At 37.0% G+C, this 10,111-nt stretch overlaps 1 pseudogene; it reads right to left on the bottom strand.

Annotated features, from left to right (window-relative positions):
- Positions 1-800: 800 nt before the first annotated feature.
- LOC102949884 lies at positions 801-9,061 on the bottom strand (annotated as a pseudogene).
- Positions 9,062-10,111: the final 1,050 nt, after the last annotated feature.

Here is a 10,111-nt window from a genome sequence, read left to right as displayed (position 1 = left end):
AAGTATTTTATCTAGAAAGAACTTTGGATATGGCTGTTAGACCATGGATGGACTAGAAAAGGACAAAACCCAAGCCTAACAAGTTTTTTTTTGGAAATATATTGCCAGAGAAACTTCAAGACCAGACTGAAAATCTCTAATGCTGTTCAAGCTATTAAAACAACTTCTAGTCTCCTAATTTCTCATAATCAAGAGGCAGCCTTTAAGTCTGCATTTCATTGCCTCAAGGAGGTCACATTAATCCTTATGTAAGATGTGGCCAAGTATGGTAATGGGAAGGAGAATACTCCCCAAGAGAAGAGCTTGAAGTCATGAAGAGCTATGACCAAAATAGATCTTTCTAAAAAATAGACCCAGTTCATGGAATCTCCACTACCTCTCAAACAAGGACAATTTCCATTGTCTGCTCTCCTAAATTTCAAAATTACTATGGACCCATGACTGCTATGGGTTTCCCCTTGTCTCCCTACCTCTTCCTTCCTTCCTTCCTTCCTTCCTTCCTTCCTTCCTTCCTTCCTTCCTTCCTTCCTTTCCTTCTTTCTTTCTTTCTTTCTTTCTTTCTTTCTTTCTTTCTTTCTTTCTTTCTTTCCCTTTCTTTCAGAAGCACACTATGATAGTTAATTTTATTTGTTCAGTGCTCATTTGTAAGCACTAAGCATGGACTTCAATTCTGTGAGCCCAGATTCACATATTTAGGAAGATATAAGCAAACTGATCAAAGTATATGGATGAAAAACTGAAGAAAGGCTCATGGTTAATCACATTGTAGTTTTAAATTTCTACAGCCAAGAAGCCAGAAGTCACAGGTCTTTTAGGTCTTTCTGGATGTCCCACAAGATATCCGCACTTTTCTTGAGCTGAGTAACCTCATCATCCTTCAGCTTCTGGTTGATAACACTGGCTAACCCCTGAACTTTTAGTATACATGGAAGGCTCAGGAATATTTCATTCTCAGTGCCATACGTTCCCTTCACCATCGTTGACACTGGATGAATCCTGGATTGATTTTTCAACATTCAACGAGATCAGCCATACTTAATCCAGTAGTCCAGTTGGTATATCCTTTTAGTTTGATGACTTCGTATGCACTTTCAAACACCATCTTATGTACTTCCTTCTAATTTTCACTGTCATTGTCTGTTCCCATTTCTGGGTTCAGTTCCTGGAGAGAAACACCTGCCACATTCACTCTGCTCCACGTAGCCACACTTGAGTTGCCTTGTTCTCTCAAAATGCATCCATGGCAGCTGCTGGGATGAATGCCAAGTTTTTCAGCCATAAGATAGTGAAATATAGCAAAATTCATATTACACCCACTTCCAATCACTTAGCTTGGGTAGTCCACTTAGCTTCCATGTAATGTATGTGAGAATATCCACTGGGTTGGAAACCACCATTATGATATAATCAGGACTGCACTTGACTATCTGAGGAATAATGCATTTGAAGACATTAACATTCCTCTGCACCAGGTTGAGCCACTGTCTCCCTCCTGCTGGCAGACTCCTGCAGTTACCACCACAATCTTAGAATTGGCAGTCATGGAGTAATCTTTATCTGTCACAAAATTATCAACTTTAGATGTCTAAAGAATTAAGCTCCTATGTTGCAGATCCATCATTTCTCCTTTGTGTTTATCTTCCAAAACATCCACCAGGGTAAGTTCACTTCCAAATCATCCAGCCAGGGACTTTCCCAGAATGCTGATGGCACATGCCCTGCCAACTTGTCCAACACCCACTACAGTACTCTTATTGTTTGGGACGGTTGACTCTTCTTCTGTGACTGACACAATCAGTTTTTCCTTAAGAGTTGCCGTTATGCCTAGTGAGAAACAGCTGTAAGAGTCATGTAAAGAAGACAATGCCAGCTGCGTCTCCTCCTTACCTCTTTCTTTTTATATGGAAGTGTCTGATGTGCATATCATCACTGTATATTGAAGTGAGACATATATTTTATCTTTATGGAAAGGAGCCACATGTGGACTTGATGTAGAGGAGTGGAAATCACCTGGAGAATCTGATTTTGAGGTGGAAACAGTGGCAAGATGGTAATTTAGCCAGTCTGTTTTAGGAATAAAGAGTGTATTCTATGTATTGGAAAAAGGATAAAAATAGATATTTGTTGACCAGAATATTGAGTTGTCACAGATACTGACCAGTATTATTTTCTCTTCTTGGGAACTCTAGGAGTCTATATTTGAGAGCCGCTTTTTCATTTAGGTTGGTGCCATATTCTTGAGTATGGCTATTGGAATGTAAGCAGAAATAACATGTCGCATTCTGACTGGGATGAGTAAATATATAGCATGTATTCCCTCAGTTTTATCTCTATTTGTTGGCTGAATGATGCCAAGATGATCTTAATGTCAGAAAAGGGTGGAACAACACAAAGAAACAGATGATTTGAGGGAAGTACTTTGACCTTCTCATCAGACTGTGTTTTGAGTGAGGAATGAGTGTGTCACACTATGCCATTTCAGAATTTCTTTGTTACTGTGGCTTATTATAGCCTATCCTGACTGATACAGGGGAGTAACACTCTGTGAATATCATGGCTTAATGGACAGGAAAACTGTCTCCTCAAATTTATAATACATAGCCATCATGGGAAATTCTATCTGTAGGAAAAAGCAAAGCTTTCATTAAAGCAAGGAAGTAAGGAAAGAGATAAGGAAGAGTTTAAAGATGAAAATGAGTTTATATCTTATAGAGTCATGTTTTAAGATAAGAGAGTGAAAAGTTTAGAAAGGTAAGCATAGAGTGCAGCCGGTTAGATTCATGGAAATATAGAACATCTTGATGGTAGCAGCTCTAAAGATTGCAGGGCCAGGGTGACACAGATGGGTGACAGTGCCTATACAATGGTGATGAACGGATAGGCCCAGTGTATACTGTTGGTGTAATCAAACTGTGACTACCAGGCTTAATTGCTGGAAGCATTGTGTGACTCCATTTGGGGTGGACTGCTGCCAGCCCTTTTTTTCTTGGTGTCCCTGAAGCCCAGAGTGGTGGCAGGCCCTGAAGCTGTCATGCTTGGACAACATGATGACAGCAGCAATGATTTTGATTCCTGTATTTTGTTTCCCTCAATTCTTGGACTGACTGCCCTAACCCTTCTCTAGAGGCTATTCAAAGGTCAATGTGTCATTGAGATGGTCAGTGGTTTCTTGAAGCATCTTCAGGTCAATTATCAACTTTGCCATGATGCCATTAGAAATCCCTGGTTGTGACAACTATTTCCTGAAGGTATTGTTTTTCATAATTTGAGGCTGGAGAATAGTTTTCAAAAGGGACATGATTCCTTTCAGGCTTGTTTTTCTCTGAAGGCCTCAAGTTCGATTTCCTTCTAGCTTTTTGAACCTTCTATTTCTCTAGGGAGTTTGAAAATGACATTGTTTACCACATTGCATAGTGCTCCCTTTATCGAGGGCTTGATGTAGAAATTTTCCATGATCTTGGTATTAATAAAAAGTGCTTTTCCTGGAAAACTGGATTGTTTAATTCTGCTCTAGATTATCATGTTTACCGATGGTATTGGTGGCTAGTGTTCCTGTGAATCTGTGGCTCATCCCTTGAATGGAAAGTATTTTGAATAATAATACCACCTTGGGTCCATCTGCTTTTTTTTTAACTTTTATTTTTCCAATTGTCTTGATTTCTTCAGTTTCGCTTTATTTTTTAAATGCTCCTGGATATATTAAGGTGAATTTAAAGACTTTTATGGTGGCTGTGGTATCAGAAAAAATGAAAGAGGCATAAGGGAATGAGGCAAAGAAAATAAGGACTAGAGTAAGAATGAAAGAATAATTACTGTCAGCATTTTGTTTATATTCCTTCAGACCTGCTATTTTAGTGGGGCTCGGCTGACTTCCAGCTGCTAGTATCTGTATCTGTGCTGAGGCCATTTTCTGGAACCTCTAAAGTCCATGATGCATATGTGTGTGGAAGGCTAGAAGTGCCAGAGAATTAGCTTTCCCTGTGAAAATGTTTATCAGTGTCTCTCAGGTTCGTATATAAATACCCCACCTCCCTTACCCCTTGGTTGGGTTATATATGAGTTGTTTTGCATCATTTCCCAATTTGCCCACTGGATTGAGCTCTGGTCACTCATTGTGTTATTGAGCTGCTTTTTCTTCCATGTGTCTCTTCTCCATTCTGCTATCACTCTTCCTTTTAATTCTCAGAGACATCCTTGCATGCCATTCATGTGTCAGAGCTACTTCTAGGGAGACCCAACTAACAGAGGAAAAAGAGGAAGAGGGAAAGAGGGAGAAAAGAAGAAAGGAAGGGAAAGAGGGAAAGAAATAGAGAGAGACATAGGAGAGGAAGGAGAAGGGAGGAAGGGAGACAGAGGGAGAAACATAGAGAAAACACATTATATTAATGATATATGGGGCGCCTGGGTGGTTCAGTTGGATAAGTGTCTTACTTCAGCTCAGGTCATGATCTCACAGTTCATGAGTGTGAGGCCCACATTGGGCTCTGTGCTGACAGCTCAGAGCCTGGAACCTGCTTCGGCTTCTGTGTCTCCCTCTCTCTCTGACCTTCCCCTGCTCATGCTCTCTCTCTCTCTCTCTCTCTCTCTCTCTCTCTCTCCCCCTCTCTCTCAAAAATAAACATTAAAAAATAAAAAAAATAATAATATATGTTCACTCTGCTACTTGAAGGATCCTCACTCTTTAAGCAAGGTGTTTTTATAGCCATAAGTATGTAATTTTCTCTGTTAATGAAGGAATAAAACTAAAACAATTTGACTCACCTGTTTAGACATTTAAGATAGTAAATAAATGCTTATATAAGAGGTTTCTCTATTTTATTAATTAATATATAACTCTAAAGGCTTATCTGATTATGAATGCTGATTGCATTGTTTTTATTCATACTCTTTTTCAGAACCTTAATAAGAACTAACTTCATACCCAATCCCTCTCTTGTGCATTCTCATAAAATGTGATAAGCCAGGTTCTGCCACTCCCTAAAAACCTCATTCATACTTAGCTCTCTCTTGGGTACAGGTACAATTTAGAAACATATTCCTTGAGAATTTGACAAATTCTAGGTAATAAAAGATCTTACCTCATGACATACACCTTCAAGTATTAAATTTATCTATCTATCTATCTATCTATCTATCTATACCTCCAATTTTTGTTATATGTGTATTCTGAACACAGCATTGATGCATCAGGATGCAAAAATGCATGGGCCATGGGCAATTTAAAATCATTTTAAGAGAAAGGACATAGCATATATATTTATTCATTTGTTCATTTTTTCCAAGCAGAGCACTGAATTAGATGCTGTGAAGAATACAAAAACACATCAGACACTATCTAGCCAATAGAAATGCACTATATACGTGCATTATATATGTGCAACTGAAGACCCAAGAAGGGACCACTATTTGTAATATCCCACAAGTGGAAACTTGCCAATTGTACATCTACAGACAGATGGATAAACAAAGTGGGATACATTTATGCAATGAAACAATACAGTAATGAGACTGTATAAATTACAAGGACATGAAATAACATGGATGAATCTCATAAATATAAACTTGAGCTCCTCACCCCCCAAAAAAAAACAGATACAAAATAGTACATTCATTTGATCCTGTTGATACAAAGTTTAAAATTAGGCTATATTGATATAAATCAGGATTTTAGATTTCCTTGAGGCTAAGGGTAGAGTCTGAATGGGAATATGAGGTGACTTCTGGTATTCTACTAATTTATTTCTTGATCTTGATGTTAGCTACATGGGTGTGCTAGCTTTGTGAATATTTACTTATCCATGTGTACACTTGTGATTTATATACTTTTCCTTATCTATGATATTGAAATATGTATATATATGTATACGTATATACATATATATGTGTATACGTATACATATATATATGTACACACACACACACACACACATATATATATATATATATATATATATATATATATAAATCAGACATATTTTTTCTTTGAGTTTACATCTGCTAGGAGAGATGTGATATGTAAGCACATACCTTTAATTTTATAACCCATAAGTACAATATAGCAAAAGGTACTAGAATTAAAGATGAGAAAGAACTGCTCTTTGACCTGCAAAGAATCAGAAATGCTTAAAGGAAGTAATGAACACATTTTGAGATTATCCTGGATGGGTGAGTAGGGGCTGCCAAGTGTGTGGAGAGTGGAAGGACCTAAGTGGAATAAGAAGGACCTAAGCAGATTAAGAAGAAATGTGCTGGAATATTCTACAAATAAGTTTCCTGTGAGGTCTGGACATTAAGAACTGTGGAAGATAAACCAGATGAGAAGTTGGTGCTGGATGACAGAAAGCATTCAACAGTAGACTGAGGAATTTGAGTATGTTTTGTGGAGTGCCAATATTTTTAAGCATAGTTGATACGATTAGAACCATAGCTGGAAAGAATATAAGGACACTGCGAAATATAAAATAGGTTGATGTGATGGAATCCTGGATGAGGGAGGCCAGAAAGGACATATGGAAAGAATACCAACTCATTAGACTTGACGATTGATTTAGGTGACGACAAGGACCCAAATTGAATGTATATTTTCATGGTTGAGTGACTGTCATTTGGAGGGAAGGGAATTATATGACTCCATTTGAGGTAGATTGTGTTTGAGGAATCAGCAGGTTATTTAGAGGTTGAGCATGTTCTTTGTAAACACAGGACTTGAGCTCACGAGAGAGGGTGAGATTTGAATTTGGGTCGCATCTGCATAAATGTGATTGAAGTAGTCAAAGGCCAAAGTGAAGAAAAGAAAATAAACACTGTGATGTATAATTTTGACTTTATATCTAATAACATAGAGGATTAAAGCGAAAGTATTGGAAATATAACTAATAGTACACACAACAATAGCAACTACAATGATACTATACAAGTTTTTTGAGCATAGGGAATGCGTCTTGTTAATCATCGTATTTACAGTCCCTTCACAGCACCCAGGACATGATAAATATGTTTTTTTAAGTTTTATAAATTTTATATGCATTGTACTTTACAATTTCTAAGTTCCATTATCAATATCCTCACTGTCTCAACAGGTTTGTAATTAATACCATAGAGATATGATGGAACAGTTACATTTCTTTACTTATGAAGAATGTATTTGTCCCTATATATTAAAATGGAATCATTATTGTCATCTCATACTTTCCTATAGCTAATGAGCAAACTTTTCCCATTTATCTTGGCCCTAGTATCAGTCAGATATATTTCACAGTGACCATGATGGGAGAAGGTCTGAGAAGGAGAAGCGTAACTGGCCTCGCTTCAGAGAATGTGTGTTTTGTCACACTGCAGATCAACATCTATCAAAAGTTAGTGCTGAAATGCAGTTTGCAGTTCTATGCTTGTGATAGAGAGGCTCCCACATGGTGTTATAGTGCAGTTTTTGCAGAAAAATAGTCTTAATTATATGAACTTCACAGGGGTATTGTGAGGGGGCAGTCGGGTAAAGCTTGTAAATACAAAGTGCAAACTCTCCAACACCCAGAAGAGGTGACACAAATGTTAGTTTCCTCATCACTATTAGAAAGTTCACCAGTCATCTGGGTAACAGCAGTATTCTCTTCCAAGAATATTCAAGGTAAATCCCCTAATAGAGTAGCATAAATTTACTGGCAGCCCAGGAACACAGGTCCTAATTAGATCATTGCTCTGGTGGCAAAATTCTTGACTTACCTTGTGTTTGGAATGTATAGGCTATAGATTATTACAGCTGTCACTTGTTAGGATTTTAATGACAAACATGATTTCTAAACAGAAGTCTATTATTCTCTTAAATGCCAAACCCACAACATGAGTGGTAATAGCATGCATTTGATAATCTGATGACAAAAATATCTACAGTAAACACTGGTCATAATCTAATCCCTTATTAGGGGCATTATTGCAGTCTTGTCCTATTTTATTTTTAAATATTTACCCTTACAATCTCTTTGTATTACAACATATCAACCAGAGTAAATATCATGGGACTGTATTCTAATTTCCACATTCATCCAGATGAATTAGAACGATAGCAATGAAGACACAATTTTGGTGTTAGGAATTATCCTCATATCTTCCACTCATCCCTTTGACATTCCCTTAACCATCACTGGGAGTCTCATTGCTTTGCCTTTGGGCTTCCACTTATTTTTCTCTTTATCCTAACTAATAAAGATAGATGGATAGATGACTAGATAGATAGATAGAAATACATATATGTATGTGATATGCAATATGGTTTATACACAAATGTTATTTTCTTCATGTTTTTACTTTGCAAAAGCAGAACACATAGAACGTATTATTCTTAGATCTTTTAATTTCATGTAGAATATTATTTGCAAAACACAGACAACTTACAATCTCCTTTACTGTCCGGATTCTGTGAGACTTAAAGGACACATATATTCACGTTTGTCAGGTGAAAGGCTGAAGTTTATAGATTCTAAGTGACTTGCTGAATTTCACAGTCAGTAACATACAACTAGGTCTTGTAGCAATTAGGGTTTTGTTTTTGTTTTTTGTTTTTGTTTGGTTTGGGGTTTTTTTGTAGAGAGCAAAACAAACCCACCTAAAGGCAAAAATGAATTTGTCAGACAGACTTGGAGGTGTCACAGAAATCAGAAAAGTTGAAGAATCAAGTTCATAAAATAACATAGACTCAGTTTCATGACCACTTCACTCATCTCAAGAGCATTGCTAGTGTAAATCATTTCTTAATATTTTAAGTCTGCTTTGTCTGCCAAGATTCAAATTCTAAGAAGGAGGGTCTGGTTGGTCTTGTTTGGGCAATGTGTCTACTTTTTCAACAGAAATGTGCTTGGCAACTTGGTTAATAGACCCACCTGACTGTGTCTTATGGGAAGAAGAGTCCTCCCCCAAAGAGGTAGAATAAAATGCTAGATAACCACAAAGCCACAAATGTCCCTATAGCCCTATATTCTTGGCTTTCTGTTCCTAATTTTAATGCCTTTACTGTGATAGGAATAGATTTTTGCTCTTTGGAGTCAACATCTCTGATAGCTACAGACATATTGGCAGTCAATTTCACAATTTGAGACATGAGCTAGAGAGTTAGAACTCTTTTAGAATTATGTAAGATGCATGTACCCTGTTGTTAACACACACCTCACCACCAATTCCTGACTACCCTTTCATGTTTGTGAGGACCAATCAGATTGCTCTGGGTGGTCCCATCCTAAGAAATACAATATAATTGGTAAAAGGAATAATATCATAGTTCCAGCTTAGGGTAAGTTATATATAAATGATAAGTTGTATTGTAACAAGGCATTATGTTCTCCAGATTTAATTAGCTTGGAATGTGAGTTATAACTTCTTGTGAGGGAGAGGATTAATTAAATTCTTGCAGGAGGGGGAAAAGCAGTCTGTATATTTTCAATACAAATAGGTAATATTTTTTCCATATTAATTGCCAGTTCTCATGATTTAAACATCAGGGTCATGATTACTACCCTTTATTTTTCCAAGTAGAGGACAAGGCAAATGAAAACAGGAAACAAGATAGAAGAAGAAACAAAAAGACAAAAAAAATACAGAGTACTCAATAAACTTTAACTCTTCTGGCAGTGATCTTTATAGCCCACCATTTATCCAATTATAAGTGCTAATATTAGGAAGGAAAATAATTTTTCCACCATCCTTCTGGGTTCTTGGCCAAGGACACCCTCTGTAATAAAAGACAAATTAACAGAAGGAAAACAAACAGAAGTTTAATAACAGGTATACCTCCAGTGTACATGGGAGATACCCGGGAAAATTGAGTAACTCCCCCAAATGCCCAAGCCACCATCTTAAATAACATCTCCAGCTAAAAACAAAAGAAGACCGTGGGGGTTGGTAAAACCAGTTATTACATAAGTCTATCAAAAAGGCATGGTAAACAAGAGTATGGTTGTTAAGCAGATTTATGTCTGTGCTTTCTTCATTGATAAAATTTTCTGGATTTGGTTTTCCTCTTCTTCCTGGTACAGAGAAGGAGACACACTTAGAAATGGAGATTTCCAATTGAAATGTGTGTCTTACAAAAGGGTAATTTTTACGCAGTTTTCAGAACTTCTCT

Source organism: Panthera tigris, chromosome D1, assembly GCF_018350195.1.
Source record: "Panthera tigris isolate Pti1 chromosome D1, P.tigris_Pti1_mat1.1, whole genome shotgun sequence".
NCBI classification, from domain to species: Eukaryota; Metazoa; Chordata; class Mammalia; order Carnivora; family Felidae; genus Panthera; species Panthera tigris.
Note: the sequence above shows the minus strand (reverse complement) of the source record. Positions and strands in the feature narration are given on the sequence as shown.